The sequence below is a fragment of the Oenanthe melanoleuca genome, chromosome 1, assembly GCF_029582105.1.
Source record: "Oenanthe melanoleuca isolate GR-GAL-2019-014 chromosome 1, OMel1.0, whole genome shotgun sequence".
Classification (NCBI taxonomy): Eukaryota; Metazoa; Chordata; class Aves; order Passeriformes; family Muscicapidae; genus Oenanthe; species Oenanthe melanoleuca.
Window position 1 is genome coordinate 88,227,721 of NC_079333.1, and position 20,429 is coordinate 88,248,149.

Genomic DNA, 20,429 nt, shown 5'->3' on the forward strand with positions numbered 1-20,429 from the left:
ATGCATATTAGCATTCAAATCAATATTCACTACTTTAGTATCCATGGCCACTCTATGCAAAAAATTCTTTTCTTTGGAGTGAGGTTTCTCAAGAGTGATTCTCCTGCAACATATGACGCCCACACAAGTAAATATGCTTAACTGTGAAATTTGCTTATTTGCCATATTTATTGCAAGTGATGTCTGATATCTAATGGCAGGAATTTCTCCCTTTTTGGTGACAATATTTCTATTCAGCAGTGGAGCCTGAAGATGATGGGACATGCATGGATCCACACAGGTTGAAGAGCTGCTCCCTGGTCGTTCTCCCTTCCAGTGCTGGTTTGGCTCTTCACGCCGCTTCAACCATTGTTTAAAAATAATCCCTGCTGGCTGCCAACATCACAAGGCTCAGAAGGGGAAAAAACAATTTTGAAATGACACAGTGGTGGGTTAGGTAATGGATTGTGACAGTATGTCTGAGATCTGTGAACTGAAGTACTTGAATATTGTTCCAGATGTAGCATCACTGAAGGCACACATGTTTTGCATGTACTCACTGCACTGATGACATTATAGTACATTGCTGCAATCTTTTCCAGAGAAATATGTTTTAAATGGGGCAAAGCACCATTTACCAAGACATTCAAATTAAGTCAAATCTAATGAAAGTTGTTTTTAAAATGCAATTAGATTTTTTACACAGACCAGGAACAGCACCAGTATCTCATAAAGGATTAGAACTACATGAACAAACACATAGATATTTATACCAAAAAGTTGATTTAAAAATATTACCTTCTTTCAGTATAAAATACTTACAGTCTTGCCCATGTCTTCAAAGAAGGAGCTAGAAGGTGAATGCAATTCCTATTCAGAGTTCAACTTTATTTAATGACATTGAGGTGAAAGAGGGCAGTGTGGGGACTTGAAAAAAGAAACCTGAAGATAGCATAATTTCTTTGGATCAGGAAGTTGTACCAAAGATACTGAACCATGCCTTATTGATATTAAGCAAAATTTGTTTTAGTCTCATAGGCCCATTTGTGATACACTTTAAAAACTTCATAGTCAACAACTCTCTAAAATAAATATTTATCTGTGCTACAGTTGTCTTCATACCAGATACCCCAAACCAACAGTATGACTGAAACACAGCTTATTTGTATCTTCAAAAACAAATCAATTTTTCACACTGTTTCCATGTAAAATGGTTGTCACAAGACTTGAGGTAGGTTTTATATTTTAAATCTTATTGTATTACATCATATGAGTCCATATTGAGAGTCAGCCAAACAAAGTACAGAACTGAGTGTGAGTCCTTAATTTTGGAAGAAGAGCAGGAATGAGCCAATATGAGGGGTGAATTACAGGGGGTTCCTTGGGACAAGCCACCAGGATGGATCTTGTACAGTATGGATCTTTTGCTCCACTGCTATGACTGATTTGACAAGACTGATGGTTTAGGAGCAGTGCCAAAGGACATCACGAATTTAAGTGTTTGAGCTGTCAGTGTGAAAGAGAATTCTCTCTGCTTACAACCAAACCTGACTTTATACAGCATTCCCCCTTTTAAATCAAGTCTGCCCATGTGGATTATTAGGTGCTAAGAGGCCAATGCATTTCAGATTAACAAACTGAGAAGGAACAAAGCTTACAGGAATACATCTAAAACATAAAAGAACTCATGTTGGCAGGAGGCACAAGCATCTGAACAAGCAGCTGCTCATTTCCTTATGCCAGGCACCACTGGCTACTACAAATGCATCTACCTACACCAGCAGTAGCTTTTAGTTTTTTCAAAGTGCAATGAATCTCTAAAATTCATTCTGTGGAGGTGCAGATCACATTTTCTGAGCTGCCTGACTCAAATGGAAAGATACTGATTAAAAGCACTAGAATAATGACTTAAATCTGAAACAGAATTTTTCACTGTGAGTTCTGAGATAAGGAAAAAGAAAATCTTCCTTATGCCACACTTTCTCCACTTTTCTTACCTACTATAGCTCAAAAATTAAGTATATAGGAATTCACAAAATACATATGAGCATGCCCCATGAAACTGCCTTTTTAAGGGAATAGACAATTCATTAATTAAAAAAATGGAGCCAGTGATCTCTTTGTTTTTTCTTTTTTCTTTTTTTCTTTTCGTAGAGCAATATAAATTCTCATACAAATATCAATCAAAGATATTAAAATATTTCAATTCTACTATAAAGCCTTAAAATATTATTCAAAGCTTAAGGCAGTTTGTTCTTCCTTATGCACTCAAACCTAGAAAGGAACCTTTAAAAATGCTCAAAAAGGATGGAAATATATTCATTAAAGAACACAGAAAAATGATTCAAATTAATTTGTAGAGATTTGAGTTGGCTTCAGTTGCATTTAATTTCTGAAAATACATGTTTCAGTTGCTTCTGCAAAGAAAGGAACACATGTGTTCTGTGCACTGAAAATGCCACTTCATTTTTGGAGTACTTGAAAGGCAGAACAAATCATCTAAATTCCAAAAACGACTCATCCTCCTGAGATAAGCAAACTGTCTCTGTAGTGCCCCTCTACACTCCTTTAGAGGGCAGCTGTCTGGAGGTAGAACACATGTAAAACTTTTCATTGCAGCTCCTGACAAAAGGCTGGTCATGCTCAGAATTTTCAATCTGTGCCTGGCTTTCCATAGGGACCATGCAGAGCTGTACAGCTCAAAGGTGGCATTCCATGGAACAAGGTTACCTCTAACTCCTACATCAGACACCACTCTCCAACTTCCAGTCCCATTTTCCTGTCTGGTGTGGAGGAAGAAATAAACAAGGAATGGAAAACAAGGAAGAGGACTGGGCATCAGCACCCCTTCTCCACTCTTTCCTGGTAGTTATCTGGTCCTTTGTTTGCTGAGGAATATGGGTTATTTAGTACAAAGAGAATAGATCCTCATGGGACTAGTTTAACACAAGGCTAGACTTAGAGCTAGGGAAATACTTAATATCATGACAATGTTTGTGCAATTCTTCAGCCAATTAGTACCTTGGCTTGTTAACTGAATTAACTTTGTTAACCTTTGTTAACTCAGACATGTCAGCTTTAACTCTGCTTTCTTTATCTTAGATCTTTTGTTGGACAAGTATGTCCCCTTTTCATTAGCAAGTGACCTAAGAACATTCTCTCTTTGGCAAAGGTCACTGAGGAGATTTAAGCAAAGACAATCAGTTTGAAAGGTTCAGTCAAACAAAGCATGACTCAATTCTTAGTCCCAAATACCCCTGTGTGACACATGCCATGCATGGTACTACCCTGCCTGTGTCCTGGAGGGTCAGAAATCCTAGAATATACTCCAAAGCTGTAAAATTGTGCTTGAATTAAAATTTCCAAATCTTAAAAAAAAAAAAAAAAAAAAAAAGAAAAAGGAAAAAAAAAAAAAAAGTAGCAAGCCTAGGGGAACATATCATCCATGTAATATTTTAGAAAGCTCATAAAATACTTTTTCTTGTACATGCTCTGGCCCATAGAACCCTTCTAATTTCACCAGGGTGAGCTGGATCTCTTCCCTAATCCAGAGCATGGCACCACTGCCCATGTCAGCCACCACAGGCCAGTGCCAAAAGGCTCAGTGGAGTGTGTGGAATGCCACAGCCAGCACCCCTGAGAGACTGCATAAAAAGAAAAGGATAAAGAGGGCTCATGGAATATCTTGAAGATTAACAAGAAGTTATTTCATTGTTTTTATACAGAACTTCCACAACTGTTTAGTTGAATTACAAAGCTCTCAGTGTCAGGATACATCTAAATAGGCAGCCCCTGCTTTGCTCTTCCTGCAAGCTGACTGGAAGAGGTCTCACAAAATTATTGTGGCCAGCTCAGATATTGTGCAAAAATTATTTACAGAGAGGAGCAAAGTCTGCAAATTAGAAAGCCTGGAGGAAATCTCCCCAGAAAATATTTGCCATGTTATATATACATTGTCACTTATCCAGTGACATGCATGAAAGAAAATGCTGCCAAGGTTGTGACTGAATTCAGTAAGTACATTTTGCAATTAAGTACCAGTGGATGTAAGATCCTGATCAGACTTTTAAATTTGTACTCACTGTTCATGTTTTGCAGCTTGAACTTTAATTTCCAGTATTTTCATGATCAGTCAGATTAAAGAAATGTCATGCTGCAATACTTCCTTCCTTCTAATTTACTGTTAAATTTACAGTGTGGAAACAAAATTGACAGAGGAGGGTGTGCTAATTTTGAGAGCAACCAAATGTTTGATGTTCTGTACAAAGAGATGCAATAAATGACAGTACCCACCCCAAAGGTTTTAAAACAGGAATTATGAATTTCTGAGAAATTCACCTACCAGGGTGGAGATACAAAGACAGGAGAAAACTGTTCATTTGTAATAAAGAGGAGACAGAATCAAATTTTTTACAGAGCTTCCCAGCCACTGAGCCCATTTCTCCATGTCTCATTACAGATAGCCATTTTGCAATTGCTTCTGGTACATGGAATGTGATGATTCAGTATTCCCCACACGGAAACCAGCCTTGTAGACCATCATTTCTTTTAACAGTGGACAAAAAGAAAGGAGGTTAATTCCCTGACATTTTAAAAAGGTCACTGGTGAAAGGACAAGTTCATTTCCTGTGGGAAGGGTGATGTGACCCTAACAGACAAGCTGGAGCTGGGATTTTTTGTAAGAGCTCTTAGTCTGGAACGGTCCCTGTAAGAACAGATGGGGAAAGGACGTGACAGCAAGGACCTCAGTGCACTCCTACTCAGTGAGACCAGCAAGCAGAACAGACAGCAACCCAACAGGGAATAAAACAATTTATAAGGAAAATTAGCAACTTTTGAGCTGATTAAAAATGCTAACCCAGGAAAAGACATACTCCCAGGCATACAAGAAAGAAACAGAAAAGCTTTTTAAATGTGTTTCTGGCAAACTGTGGAAAACGGGGTGTAAATGTATGGAATTTGTGATTCTTTCAGGTGATTTCAGTGAATGTAGGGCACTAAAGCAATCACTGACTGCAAATAAAACATGATCTTAGTGCTCCCACCACCCCCAAAAATATAAACTACAAGGAAGAACCTCAAGAACCTTGCTGTGGCACACAGAGTCAGACCAGGAGGGACATACCACCCGGCATAAATGCAGGAGGTTATCTAGGAGTTAGAGGGGAATATGTAGGGGAAGGGTTTGGAGTTCAGCTCCACTAAGTGCACACTTTGTCAGAAACACTGCACCTACAGGGTTGCACCACTTTGGGCTGAGAGGCAGAGAAAAGCAGATCACATGGAGCACTGCTGCCATGGCATGGTTTGACTCAGCAGCTGCTTCTGGAGGCACTGGGCTGCTCAGTGCAGACAGACCTCCAGAGATCTCCAGACAAACAGAAGAGAGTGGAACATTTCTGTACCTTCCATCATTATGTTGGACATTGATGACGTAGCTTGGATGGTTCCATCCACCTCAGCAACTCAAGAGTTTTGTTTAATAAAGACTTAAACACTTTTGTAATTCCACCTAGGAAGAACAGATCAAAACGATCCACGGAAGGGTAGGAAATACAAACACACAGGGCAAAACACAACTAATGCCAGCCACTAGAGAAAAAGATCACCTGAGAGAAAAAAACCCTGAAGTTTGTGCAGGCTTGGTTGTTAAACAGGTTACTTTATTTCTGTGCCTTGAGGAGTGTAGTGATGAATGCAGAAGCTCCTCACTAGATGGCACCAGCCATTGCTGCTGCACGCAGCCCCCACCACTGCAGGTGCAGGGCTCCAGACCACGGTGCAGCCTTCAGGAAATCTGATAAGGAGTTCAGATGGGGTCAAACCGTCCTTGAGCGAGGTCTGAGGCAACAAAAGCAGAAGGTTTCTGCCAAAATGTCTGTAAGTGAGATAGCTGGGGAAGTGCACATGAAATGGGATTAAATGCATCGTGCAACTGAGCAGCACGGATACCTGGAGTGAAGGTGTTCTGTCATTCAACCTATACTTTGTGTAGTAGGCAAGCCTGGTCTTCTATGAGAAATAAGAAAAACCTGTTATCTTAATTTTTCATGGGATTGCTAAATTTACATTTACTGTCACAGGCTTGAAAATTCTCAAATTTATCTTCTGAATCTGTATTTTTAGTGTAAGGCTGGCATTAATTTCTGCCACCACTCTTGACACCAAAATGGGAGTTTTATTGTGATATTTCAGACCTTTGGTAACATGGTTACCAATGTACCACAGTACCAGGAGGAGATGAGACTTCTGTTGTCTCACTAGAATATTGATAAGCAAATCAAACAAACCTTTCTCTTGAGCTGTGTGATATTCAGTTCTTAAACACACAGTAGCACTGAAAGTGTCAGCAGGCTTTAGCAAAAAAGTACATAATTAACAGTTATTTCTACTTTTTTTTTGTTTTGCTATTTTAAAGGAGGTTATTTAGCTGAGTTTCACATTCCAGCTCTTATTCTCAGAAAAGACTTTCCTTCTTATTTGTTAATAAGCTTTTTTTAAATATTAAAAATTTAAATTTTTTTAAATATTAAAAAAAATTGAAATTCGTTAAAAATAACTAAAAAATGAGGCTATTTCAGCCTAGTGGCATGGTAACAATCTGCTGTTCTTTTACTTCATTGTCTGGACATACAACATTTTCTCTCAGGACAGTGGCGACCAAATGACATTAACACTAATTCCAGAGCAGTGATTCATCTTGCAGAAGGGTGGATGTCTTTCTTTATTCTTTTTTCTTTTTTTTTTTCTTTTCATTAAGGAAGGAATACACATTAAAATCTTCATTAAAAAAAAAAGAACTATGAAAGCATTCCCTTTACCAGAAGCCACATCCCTTTTCTGTACTCAGTAATGAAATAATTTTGTACTGTTTTCTGTTCCCACGGTTTGATCTAATTTGTGATCTTCCAGAAAGCTGCTATGTCACCCAAGAAGATAAAACATGTGCAAAAGTAAATATATGCTGGAATGTAGGTCAAGAACTCAAAAGAACCAGTTAATAGTTTCTTCATGTCACAAAATACACAGGAGTAAATGTCAGAAATGCTTTCCGTGCTTTGCAGTGCTGCTGCAGCAAGAACAATGCTGGGACCACAGCAATGGTCTCTCAAAGAAAAGCATCAGAAAGGGCAAGTCTAGACAAAACCACAGGAGGATTTCCATACTAAACCTTCAAAAGGTTATTGCACAGAGGAAAAGAGAAGAAGAAGGTGGACAAGCTGTGGGAAAGAAGAGTTGGGCAGAGGCAAAGGGTGGTTTTGTTTGCAGACTCAGTGATATCTCTGAAAGCACAAAGCAGAATCTCTGCTGAAGTATGGTAAAACAGACAAACCAGGAAATTTAGGATCAGAATTGAGACATATATTAGCAAATATATCTCTCTAGCAAGCATGCTCTACTGAATTATATGAGAAGACCTGAAATTACTTGAAAGGCACTGAATTTTTTAAAGTATTGTATTTATAGAACAGATGTAGACATTTATCTACATGCAGTGTAGTCATCAAAAGCTCCCATCAGGTGCAGGTGATATCTCATGGCATGATATCCTAATGCAGATATTCAAACTATGTCAAACAAATGCACCTGAATGTGCCCATTTTTCTTAAGTATCTATAAAAGGAGCTCAGGTCTCTAGCTCAAAAGTTGAGATCACATCATTGCTTTCTAAACTGTGCAAGAAGGTAATACCCCTAAAGGTCAAGCCCTGAAATTGTGGATTTAGCAGTTAGAATTTGGACTGAAATAAAAACCATGCTGCATGAAAAGGGAGCTTATATAAATGCAATACATTTACTTACCCTAACAAGCAAAATATGGCAGAAGTGTTGCTACTGGTAGTACAAAACTGTAGGATTTTCTTGGAGTTAGAAATATTTCAGCATTAAAGAGTAATCAGATGATAATGGTGTGTGCTCAAAAGCATATCCATGTATTCCATGTTAGCTTGAGAGTAGAGGTGCAGTTAACAGAGCTACTCACTTCATGTTGGTTAAACTGAGACTACCAAGCTAAGACAAGTATAAAACCATAAACCACCCCCCCCATATAATGTAAATATTGTCCCTTTGACTACCAGCTAAATTCTCTTTTTGAGAAAGAGGTAGCTAAAGTTAAATTTGGAGATGTCAGCTTTGAATGAACTTGAATGAACTTGAATGAGCTAATGATGTTTTACAAAACACTAAAATGACATTGATTTATACTTGTCAAATGTTCATTACTATGTAATTAATTGGACAAGGCTGGTTTGATAGCCAACCAAAAATTCACCAGAGAGGAAAATCACCTTGCCAAATATGCTCTTATAACCAGACAATTATCACATTGATGGGTGTGGACAAGGAGCAGGAGGAAGCAGGGAACTCCCATTTACTCTGTGACATGTGCTGTATCATGCTCATGTAAAGGAGCAGACTTTGGTCATGATGCCTATTAAATGTGTAATTAAGCACTTGGAGGACAGCAAATGCCTTATATGTTTTTAGCACAATGAGTATATTTATACAACAAAATTCTGCTTATTCAACATGGGTTTTTACAGGATCAAAAAGCCAAGAAATTTCCAGGGCACCATAGAATGCAGTGCAATTTTCCTACTCTGATAGTATCTGCATCAAAAATATTTAAAAAAAAATTCTTTTCATTAATTCCATTCATTTTATTACCATCATAATATTAAGATCAACTGCTTTCTGGGACTTTTTAAAAGCATACTTCACACATATTGCCAAAAACTTGGATAAGACAGTCAGTTGGATAGCTGTAAGGTTGCTGCTTGGCTAACTGGGCTTCTCAAGGCAAGACAACAACCAGCACCTGCTTGAGTTAGAACATTCAGTCATAGACACAAGAGCCAATCTGCCAGAGGAATTGCTTTCAAATGGCTTTCAGTGGTGTGTGGGAGTGTTCTCAAGATCCTAAAATTCAGGAAGTTCAACACAGATGTTTTCTGTCAGTAGGCGTTGGAAGCACCAATAGTAACATCTGTTCACTTTTCATATTTGTGAGAACATTTTTTTTTTTTGGTCCAAAACCCATTCACTGTTGAAATTTCCAAATTGTGCAATTGGCCAAAATGTTAAGCTCATTAGGCTCCATGAGTTTAAGAGTATGTGAAAATTAAAACCCCTGCAGGAGTTCAGCCTGTCGTATGCCAATTTTTCCATTCTGTGTTCTTCTGTTTTAAACAAAAGTGCAACTATTTTTGTGGTGGGAACAGCTATCAAAACTGACTTGATCATGCAAATAGAAGTTACTACTGGCTGTTTTAACTATAGAAAGAATTTAATTCTCTTACAGAGGCTGTGACTTTTTAGTAATTTGTGTACTGGGATACCCTCTCCACATGGGAGCCCAGAACACGTGTTCTAGCAGCATGCACGAGGGACCTCGGCACTCCGGTCATGGGAATTCACAGTTTGGGACAGTCTCTAGTTCCCAACACGGCCAGATGATTGGCTCTGAACCACCAGGAAGGATGGTGGGCTTCAGGGCAGATGTGTGCAGCAGTATGAAGAGTCATTGTTGATACAGAATCAGAGACATCTTTTTTGTCTCCTACCCCTTCTAGACAGATGAGTCTCAAGAGCAGTGGGGTGCTGTGATATCATCTGAATGAAGTTTGGACAGTTGTTTCCTCTACGTGATTTCCCAACCTTGATGTATCAATGCAAATGCTCTAGATATTTCAGTAACTGGGATTCTGTTGAAACCTGCTGTTGAGTCAACTTACACTGAAGCCAAATCAACCCTTATGCCTCCCAGTGAATGTGGCTTGTTAACGTCACAAATATTCTAACACAATCACTTTGATGGCCAATAAGCTGGGCCTGCATTCATGTTGGGTTTGTCTCCAGAATCAACAGTCTAAATAATCTGTAACCTATGAGAAGTCTTCAGTTAGAAAATAGAAATACTGAAAATTATCAGCAGTTTTCTTTATATCATATAATTATGTCCCCTGGACAGATTCACAGTAAATTTGTACAAGTTGGCAGTACTAAATCAAGATGAATGACCATCTAGGGAAGCTAAATTATTTGGGGAAAGTATTATGGAAACCAATTACTTGGAGAACTCTCTGTGATTCTGTGAAGTCTTTCTTAATTTTTTTTTTCTTTGAAATCAGGCAGAAGAAGAGTAAAAATATTTTCCTTTGAATCATGAAGGAAATAGCTCTGTATCAACTCCCCCAAAAAAAATGAATGTAACTTGCGATAACAGTGTTGGAGAGTGGCAAGGGTGGAATATAACCTTGAACAGGAAGGTTCTCCAGAACAATTACAAAATATCTAGATTTTCTGGTAGACTCAGTTTGAGGTAGCACTAATGGGGGCCAAGAGTGCCCACACATCTTCTGCAGATTCCAAAATCTCATCACTCATGGGAAAGGATGTTCTGGAGAACATCAGCAGCAGACAGTTCCACAGCTGTCCAAGGAGAAAGCCTATTTATCATTTCAAATGTTGATTTCAAAAGCTACTGGAAATATTTTAACCATTTATTGTAAGCAGTATGGACTATGGAGCTTCTTCAGCAGAGGATCAGGATAATAATCAGAGCAAACCATTTTGTTTGATCACAAAATCATAGAATGGTTTGGACTGGAAGAGACCTTTAAAATCATCTTGTTCCAAACCTGATACCAAGGGCAGGAATACCTTCTACAACACCAGACTGCACAGAGCCCCATCCAACCTAACTTTGAACAATTCCATGCCCTCAATCTGGTCATCCCCCAGCCTGTATTGATTGGGCTCCTCTGACCCAGATGCAGCACCTTGTTGAACTTCATGGCTTTTCACACTGCATGGCATACTCCCCTCCAGCACACAACACACCACACACACAGCTTGCTGTCATCAGGAAACTTGTTGAGGGTGCATAGTCCCACTGTCCATGCAGCTGACATAGATGTTGAACAGTGCTGATCCCAGACCAACCCCTGAGGAACATCACTCACCACTGCTTTCCACTTAGACACTGAGCCATTGTCTGCAACTCTATGTGTGTGTCCATCCAGCCAATTCCTCAGGCACCAAGTGTCCACCTGTCAAATCCCTGCCTCTCCAGTTCAGAGAAAAGGATCCTTTATTCCTTTTCATTCTGCAGATACTGAGGGACTGCTAAATTGTAATGTTCCTAGAAGGACATGCCATTAGTTTGACAGGTCTTGCAAAAAATTTAGGTTGTCCTCTAATTGGTAGCAAATGCAGGTAATGTGGAGGAAAAGAGAAGCCTTCCAGAAAGGAGAAACAATAGAGGGAGCCTATCTGTTCTATCAGAACACCAGAGAGACTCCTAAACAATCTGCCACAACTACTCATCTGGGTCTCATCACTGGGGACAGGTTTTGGGCTTCAGCTTGAGGAAAGTATCCTCAGTATTTCAGATTCTGATTCTAGAGTGTCTCTAAGCTTTGTTAAATCAGTGCCTTCTTGGCTAAAACACAGTCTGCTTACAGGATTAGCAGTGTCAAAGGAATCAGTGATGTGCTGTTTTTGTGAACTTATAATGTACTTGCAGAGATGCTTCCATTGGTCTCATGGGAGAGGCTGCATTTATTGACAGGGAAATTGAGTTCCTGGTGGTGGAAGGTCAGAATGGCACAGTTCACAGGTCAACCATGACCCCAAACTTCTGCTAAGATGCCTCTCTTGCTTTACCATATCTGTTACAGGCAAGGATGAAAGGAAGCAAGAGATTTTCAAGAGATTTTCAAGATTTTTCAAGAGATTTTTTTCAAGAGATTTTCCTTTCCAAAACACTAATTAATGCTGGAACATCTGTACCCAAGATTTATAGGCCCTGGATCCTCCAGGTCCCTGAAGAGAAGGGATCTCAACCACCCCATGGAGTGTCAGTCTTCTGTATTTTTGACAGAGAGAATAACAAAAGCACTTAATAATATATATAGTGCCTGTAAGTTTTCTGCCCTCGCTCCTCCCTTTTTTAATGAAAAAATATTTTCAACTTTTCTGACTGTTTCTGCATCTGGGAGAACCTAAGGCTTTTATCCAGCTACTGAAAAGAGCCAATGCTAGCTCTCCTGTCCAAGTTAATGCCTGTAACTTTTATTCCTTTTTTTTTTTTTTTTTTTTTTTTTTTTTGTCAGGAGATAAAGAACATTTGCTATATGAAAGCAAACAAACTGAGCAATAGTGCTTGGAGGCTACAGGGTTGATTTACAGTACAGATTGATGATGTGGAAGGCTGAATGAGTTACAATGGCCTGGAGATTGGTAATCCCCAAATTACCTGGGCAATAAAAGACTAAATATTACCTGCTCTAGCTGACCCTGCCTGAGCACAGGAGGTTGGACTAGATGATCTTAGAGCCCCTTTCCAACCTCAACCACTCTGTGATTCAGTGAAATACAGTGATACCAATGTTCAAAATCCTCTTTGAGACCCTGCAATTTAACTGTTTACCTACTCTGTTGCTTAGATTTTTTTTCCTCTCTGTGATGTCTGTAGAATTTTTCTGTCTGTGAACATATTTATTCTCTCTTTTGTTTGCTGTCTTCAGATCTCTGTGTATCTAAGACAAGCCATAAAGCACTTCAGTTTCTTTAGAATAGATAAGGGGTGGGAGTCACTGACATGAGGTGAAATACTTTCCTACTGTTAAAAACACTGGTAATTACTATGAAGTGTTTGGTAAAGTTAGCATTGTTGATAAAAGCCAAGATGCAAGTTTATAGCTATCTGCTTGTGGATAACTATGGCTGTGTGTTTGTTGCAGACATACATATGTATGTGTGAGGTCTCCCATATCTTTACAGTTTACATGGGTATTTACAAGAAAGAACAGGGTCCTACAGTGCTCTAATAACCTCACTAAAACCCTGCCAGGCCCATCACTCTACCAACTCGAATGATTTATACAGTTCTGAGCTAGACTGAAGAAGTTCCTGCTGTTGTTTCCACAGGAAGGCACAATAAGCACTGCTAAGGATAAAAACCAACTTACATTTTTATGAACACAGCCTGATACTTCCATTACATTTTGACACAAAAGAGAGGGTGCACTTAAAAGGAGAGATTTGAAGAAAGAGTCAGTGTAAAAAAAGATGACAGAGCTATTCAATTTCCTCTGAATATTTTTGACTTAGAGCCATATTTGTCTTCCTACTCCCCCTGCCACCTCCAAACAAGCAAAAAACCCACAACAGATTTTCAACAAATACAGTAAAAAAAAAAAAAAAACAACCCAAAAATTAAATTTGTCTTAATAAGGCTGACAGAATTTTCAGATTGGAAGTTTCCAGTTACAAGGACTGAAACAAGAATCAATGAAAACTCATTTTTAATTATGCTGGCTGGGGTAATGCAACATTACCTCCATAAATATTAACTTAACTGAAATGAAGAAAATCAGCAATTTGCCTATTTGCATATTCTTTTTGGTCTTAATGATTTTATCAATCGAATTCTTATACATATCAGATACCTTTGGAAGATGAAAGTAATTATAAGAGAATATGGTTTAGTAACCCCATGGAGTTGATGCAATTCAAGAAGAATTTTAATGAAGCATCATAGAAAAAGAATTTGAATTAACTATGATAGATTGTGGGCAAAAAAGAAATCAAATCCATTTCCTCTCAGCATTCAATAAAACTATTTTATTCTGAAGAGAAATATGATTTAATATGATTTTCCAGTTCATTATGATTATTTATAAAGGCCTGACTAGACACTGAGCTATGAATGTCTTAGATTTTGACTTACCACAGAAATTTAAATAATTTTAATTATTTTATGCTAAGTAGTTATGAGATTTCTGCAGAAGTTCCTCCTTGACTGAACTTTTCCCAATAAATTCAATTAGTAGCATTCAGCAAATCTGACAAAAAAAAATAGTGAAATGAATGTACTTTGAATGTACAGCAGAAATATTAAGGAAAAGAGCTGGAAATTTATCTCCAGGCATAGCAAAGTACAGGCTTAGATTGCTTCTCAGCTGTTTGACTAAGCAACATGCTACTTCATTCAATTAGTATCTTAGAGAACTGATGACCTTGTTACCCAATTGAATGTTTAATCCTTGACAGCAGGAATCAGCAATGACTTGAGTAAACAGCTAAACAACAGGATACAACACTCTCCATCACACTGAGAACACTGCTGCCCTAAACTTTCCTTCAGATATAAGAAACACCTATTAATTGGTGTGTTTTTAAGGAATACAGCTTTCAGTTTAGAAAGATTAATGACACTACCCTCACCATATGTAGGGTTCACTTGCTTCATTATAGATGAACAAATTAGTAGCATTAAGAAAACAGAAGTTTTAGGAAAAAAAACCCAACAAACTGCAGCAAGAGATTTTCCTTAATGTTTGAAGAGTGATATTGAAGAGTGGTTGTGGGGTAAGCATGCAAAACTACAGCCTTCTCACTCCTCAGTGGATGTATGCAGACACTGATGAGGGCTTGAGGAGTCTGCTCTGAACTAAAGGGGTGCCACTCCTGTGTGCCAAACTGAAGGTGGGAAGGACCCATGGATGAGTGCGGGAGTCTTTGTGTTGGGATTGACCCAAGGGACAAAACTCATGCTCTGTGTATGCTAAAAGTTAGAGTTGCAGTTTATTGTAAAGAGCCCTGCTAAGAGCTGCCAGGTGCAGCCCAGAGTAGGACAAAAAGAGAGAAAAGGGGAAAGAGAAAGAGCAATGGGATAAAAGGGTGATGAGGTAAGAGAAGAAGGGAGAGAGTAGAGAGAGACAGAGGTAAGAGAGAGGGAGAGAGGGAGAGAGAGCAAGAGGGAGGTAAGAGAGGGGTAAGAAGAAGAAGAGCAATTTCCCGTTTACAATACAATAAATCTTCTTCCATGATGAATATTCTAATTTCCACTAACCAATGTAATACAATATACAAATTCTATAGCATTTACATACCTATAGGAATCCTTATATTACCATAGTGTGTTACACTTTAAACTCTAAAAACTACTCTTTGGACCCTAGCAAAATCTTCTTTGACCTTTGGACTTGCTCTCTGGCAGAGGGCATTGTTCTATCAAGAGGGGATTACTTTCAGTGGGCCATCCTATTGTTTCATGGTAATTCAGTAACTAAGGCTTGGTATCTCAAAAGTGGCTCTCATTTCAATTTCGTTCATGGTTTCTATATTCCCAGAATCTGAGCATTCATATTTGCAAGATTTCCCTGTTTCATCTTTCCCAGCAGATGAGAACACCCAGTCAATGCCCAGCACCTCCTCACACTCAGCTCTCTGAAGCCCACAGTGAGTTCCCTTCCACCTTTTTGCAGAAACACGTGGGCATCACAATCCCTACCACACCTGAAGGGTGCCACAGGTCTCAGACAAGCCCTTCTGAAATGAGGTGAATTTCAGCCAGTCTAATATTTATTAACTATTAGTCTGCTTCAGCAGCAGCAATCCTTCATCACAGAGATAAACAGAAACTTGGAAAAACATTTCAGAAGACAGTTTTTGTGCAGCTGCTAACAACTTCAGAGAAGAAACGCAGAAGATATGTGTTGGGATAAAACATGCAGTGACAAAAATGTAAACACAGAAAGCCAGGCTGTGACCTAATTTAAGCCTGTGACCTAATTTAAGCCTTGCTCAGTAACAGGCTAGCTAAAGCATACTTGCATGCGCATAATTAAAAAAACATCCTGAAAGTTAAAACAACTGAAACCACACAACAGTGGACTTATTGCACTGTTCCAAAGATGTGTGGTGAAAAAGAATCAGTTAAATGTCTGAGATTAAATAGAAAGTATCCAATAATCCATTTAAAATGCTTTTACATTATTAATCACTTTTCCTAAATCTAATGGAGTATGTATGTTTCAGTAAAAACGCACCAATATCCATTCCAGATTTCAAAAAACCTGATGACACAATTGATCTCAAATTTTGGGAAATGAATTAAAAACAGTGTTGAAAAGTCTACATTCCAAGTGTAATCAGTGTGCCTTGTTGCACACCAGGCACATAAAATGGCAGAGACTGAAGCACAATTCTCTAGGCAAACACAACTATCAGAGGGCACCCTGCAGGCCATTTTGAATGAGCACAAGAAAAAGAAATCTGAGAAATACTCCAGCATGTCCTCACAGCAAAGCTGACTATCAGCAGCTGGCAGTTGGTGGGTACACAAGAAGCTACTGGAGTCATTGAGACTTGATAAATGGGAATTTCATGACCTTCAAGATATGGCCCAAAACGTGCTTGTCTTTTCAGGAAACTTCAATACTGCATTAGAAGAGATTACATGATGTGATGGCCAAAGCCTCACTCAAGGTCAGCTGCCTGCAATCACACCTACTTGTGTTTTTGCATGCAGTGGTTGAGTGGTGTGAGAGGGTCATGGGAAAATCTGTGAAGCAATTTCAAGTACCTCTTTTTTAAATGCTCCTATGAATCCTTCAGGAGACTTAAACAGTATAACACTGAATAATTATTTGTAATAAAGTTGGGCAATAAGCACTTCCAAAAATTGTACTTAGATATCTTTTCTCCAAAGCTTAAATTTCATCTTGCAGAGACTCTTGCACCACTGCTGCTCCTGACACACATCAGGACGTGGAGAAGTCACCAACAGGCATTCCTGGTGGGGCTGCTGCCCTAGGAGTCAGGAAACCACTTGTTACTCTCCACTGCCCTGCTGCTTCAGCCTAAAGAATGCAAAGTATGAGTTACTTCTGGTAAAACCAAGCCCATGCTAATTCCTTGGCTGAAGCCCATCAGTTCCTTTTCAGGAGAGATGGGTGTTCTGCAGACTGGCTGCTCTCCTCGCTGTCCTTCCTAAGGACCACAGGAATCCAATGGGTCAGTTGAACTGTAAAAATGAAATCAGTGATTTTTGGGGTGCCTATTTTATGGGTCTGCTCAAATAAACTTTTCCAAAACTGTCAGCTGCTTCTCACAGCATCTGCCAGAAAAGTTTCTTCAGCTTTCTTTGGGAAGTAGAAACAAGGTATACAACACAGTCATCTCTGTACCACCTCCTGAGAGGATTTCCTTTTGCAGGGTGGAAGCAAGGGGAGAGCATAGGAGATCTTCCTTGTTGGGGGAGCTGATCTGCCTTTCCTAAGGGAGTCTTTGGTGACACCCTGGACTATCAGCTCTTCCTTCCCTTGATCATCACATGGACTGAGAGGAATGGGGCAGTGTCCAGCACTCGTGTCCCTTCAATTCTGGTCAGTGCTGTCCATCTTGCCCAAGTACAGAACATTTTCTATCTCCATGCTATTGATCTCCAATAGGCTCTACAAATGTGAAGAAATGAACAGCTCATGCACAGCACTTGTGTTTTTTTACAAAGTTATGGAAAATTCCCACAACAGTCAGAGAGATTCATTTTAATCCTCTGCATGAAGACTACAAAACTAAAAATGAGCAAAAATACTATGGAAAATGACTGTCCCAAGGATACTTGTTACCACAAACATGCAATACACAGCTCCTTGTTTAAGTTCTCCTACACCATTCCAGTCTATTCCCTCCTCATTATAGCCACAGAAAGACCATTCATGATAAGCCAGTTTGATTAGTTCAGATAATTTTCCATTGCTGTTCCACGCAAGCTGCAGTCACGGCAAAGAGCCACCCTCATGATCTTGTTCCAAAATTTGTCTGTGTTGCCCAGTGCCTAAACCCATCAAAATAATTATGCTAATGTTTGCATGTGGTGCTATTAGTTAAATAATGAAGCTATAGCTGGAGAAACAAGGATTAGAAGCTTTGCTAGTAATCATAATCAGATGCCTGTAACAATCCTCGTGGTTTTGCCTGCTTGTTCAGTTGTTGCTCACACAGACTATCCACAACATGAGTGGGAAATTCCCGTGAGAAAAGATTCTGGAAATGAGGTCCAAATGGTGCACTCTATTGGTTTGAATGAAGAAAACAAGTTTTTTTTTGATTAAGGCATCCCAGAATAAATTGAATATAGCCCAATAAATGACATATCTTTTATCACTGAAATGTATTCACTTTTGCATTACTATATATCTTTATAATTAAAAAAAACTGTGGATAGAAAAACTTACTGGAAATCAATACATGCATACTTGATATTCTTATCTACATTTTATTGGTAAACAAATTTCAGACACATCAGTAAGTAAGTATACTGTAAAACATATCTCTACACAGATATCAGTGAAGATAGCTAAACAGTCTTGAGAGAGGAGGTTTAAAAAAAAAAAATCATAAGCTTCATGTAATATTAACAGGAATACAGTGTGCTTTCCACAGAACTACTTGGAACGAAATGTTATGCCCATGGATGGTAAAGCAATGAATAAGCTGCAATGAAGCTCTGTTTGAAGGCTGAACATGAATGCCAAAAGATCTGTACAATTAAGTGCTACTAGTCCTACAGATCCCAAGTAGGCCATATAAGAGCTTATCACTCTGCTTGCTGTGGAAAATCAAAGCAAAACACAAGTTCAGCCACTGCATACTTGCAGCTTTTCTAGCTCTTAAGGGCTAAACAAAGCTGGGAACATGAAGCCACAGAAGCCACCCATCCTAAGGGCAGTCTGAAGAGAGTTCAGCATTGGACTCAAAAGAGCTTTAAAACCAGAGCTGTGTAGAATTATTTTGCTGAATGAAAACAGCAATACATCAGAAAATGTTTTTTGTATGGATTGATTTAAAAGATAGTGGGAAGGGAAAAAGGGACAGAATTCCTAATTACAAAATAAGGGTTTTAGTCAAAATGAGACAAGGTGCCAACTCTTGAGCTAGTGAGTGAGTACAGCCCTCACAGGACAGATGGCAAGCTCAGGTTCGAGCCTAGAGCACAGCTGCATTGCCGTGTCTGTATTGCTTTTCTAAAACTGTTTGTTCATCTCAGTCTAAAAAAAAGAAAAAAAAAAAGTTTTGCCACATTTAGGAATAAAATATCACAAGTCTTGAAAATATTTCAGGTCAGCAAAACGAGCTCTGTTACCATTTGTTCTGCCATACACTACCCAAGAGCAGTCTCCTTGCTTTTATGCTGCAGGACAGCATGTTTGGGTCTTGCTGTCTCCTGCTTTTCACATCTGCTATGCTGTGAATGGAGTCAATGTCACCATGCTGGCTCTGCTGGCCTTATTCCAACCTAAGATTTCCTCATGCTGGAGGGAATTGCTTCAGCTGCTTTTACAGACCAGCTTTAATTCCCCTTTCCTCTGCCACAGTTTACCAAAAGGGCATTGTGCAGAAATTTAATCTTCCATTTTTTCCATCTTCTTCCCAGGAGTGTAAATTCTTACTAATATGGCTTTGACAACCAAAGTAAAGGAGCTTGTGCACTCATTTAAACCAGGCTTTTATTGTAATTTATTTCCCCTAATCTTCATGTGAACTGAAATGCAACTGTACACACAGACAACAAAACTCAGATCTAGATATTTCTTTCTGAAAGATTTAGTGAAAATGGAAAGATCATTCAAAAGACAGAACAGCCTGAATATAATGCTGAAATAGGACATTCACTGGCTTTCAGCAGTGGACACAGAAAAGGTTCCCACTGCAAAGAGAGATTGATGCTGAAAGTCTGCTAGAATAAGGTTCCCTCTGGGTCAACTTCTGACCATTCACAGTTTCTTTATGTTAAAAGCTATAACTCTTAGATTTCTCTGCCTCTCACCACATGATTTTCTTAATTTGTGATTATTTTAGCTTTCAGTATACTGCCATCACTGCTATTTAAACAGTAGGTGTGTTGCAATAAACGCTATTCACTTGTCATCTCTGATTAACTCCACTGAGTTCAGTTACACCACCCCAGTACTAGACCAGAACAGCTGAACTGGGAACATATTCGGGTCTAACATCTAACAGATGTTTGATGGGAAAATTTCCAACATCTCTCCTTTTTTTCTTAGAAAGCAGTTTAGAGAAAAAACTAATTTAATTCCAGTTTCTCAAGGCTCAGAATCTCTCACAATAACAAGCTTTAGGAATAACTTGGGAATGAAAGAAAGCACAGTAATATAACAAGAGGGAATAACTGCTCTGCTTAAAATACAAACTATTTCACATGCTTATTCCTATCCATATTATATAGAATCTTTCTGCTGAAAGCATTCCAAGAATGTGCCATTTACTGCTAAATCAATGAAGTCAAAGAGCATGGGAATGTAGTCTGAGATCCCAGAAGAATCCATCCAGATTGTGCTATCAACAACCTGCAATGCAGTGCAAGGTTGAGACCAAGCCTGGTACTTTGTACAAAGTCTGGTGATTATTTTTTTAAAGGCTACAAGTGCAGGCATTTTCAGGGAACCATTGGTTGCTCTTTGCCTTGGGAAAGTTGAGTAAAGTTGGAAAACAATACTTTCTTAATTAATAGATTTTATTTTCTCTCAATCTGTATGCAAGTGTTAATTGCAAACAAATTGTGTGTAAGCTGTTCTAAAACAGCCCCCTAAAATAAGTAATTGAAGCTTACTCTAATACATGGCAGAAGTAGGA

General features: G+C 38.8%; 1 protein-coding gene across 2 annotated transcripts in view; it reads right to left on the reverse strand.

Annotated features, from left to right (window-relative positions):
* COL4A2 (collagen type IV alpha 2 chain) overlaps positions 1-20,429 on the reverse strand; it is a 136,092-nt gene that overhangs the window by 48,453 nt on the left and 67,210 nt on the right. The window lies entirely within an intron of this gene.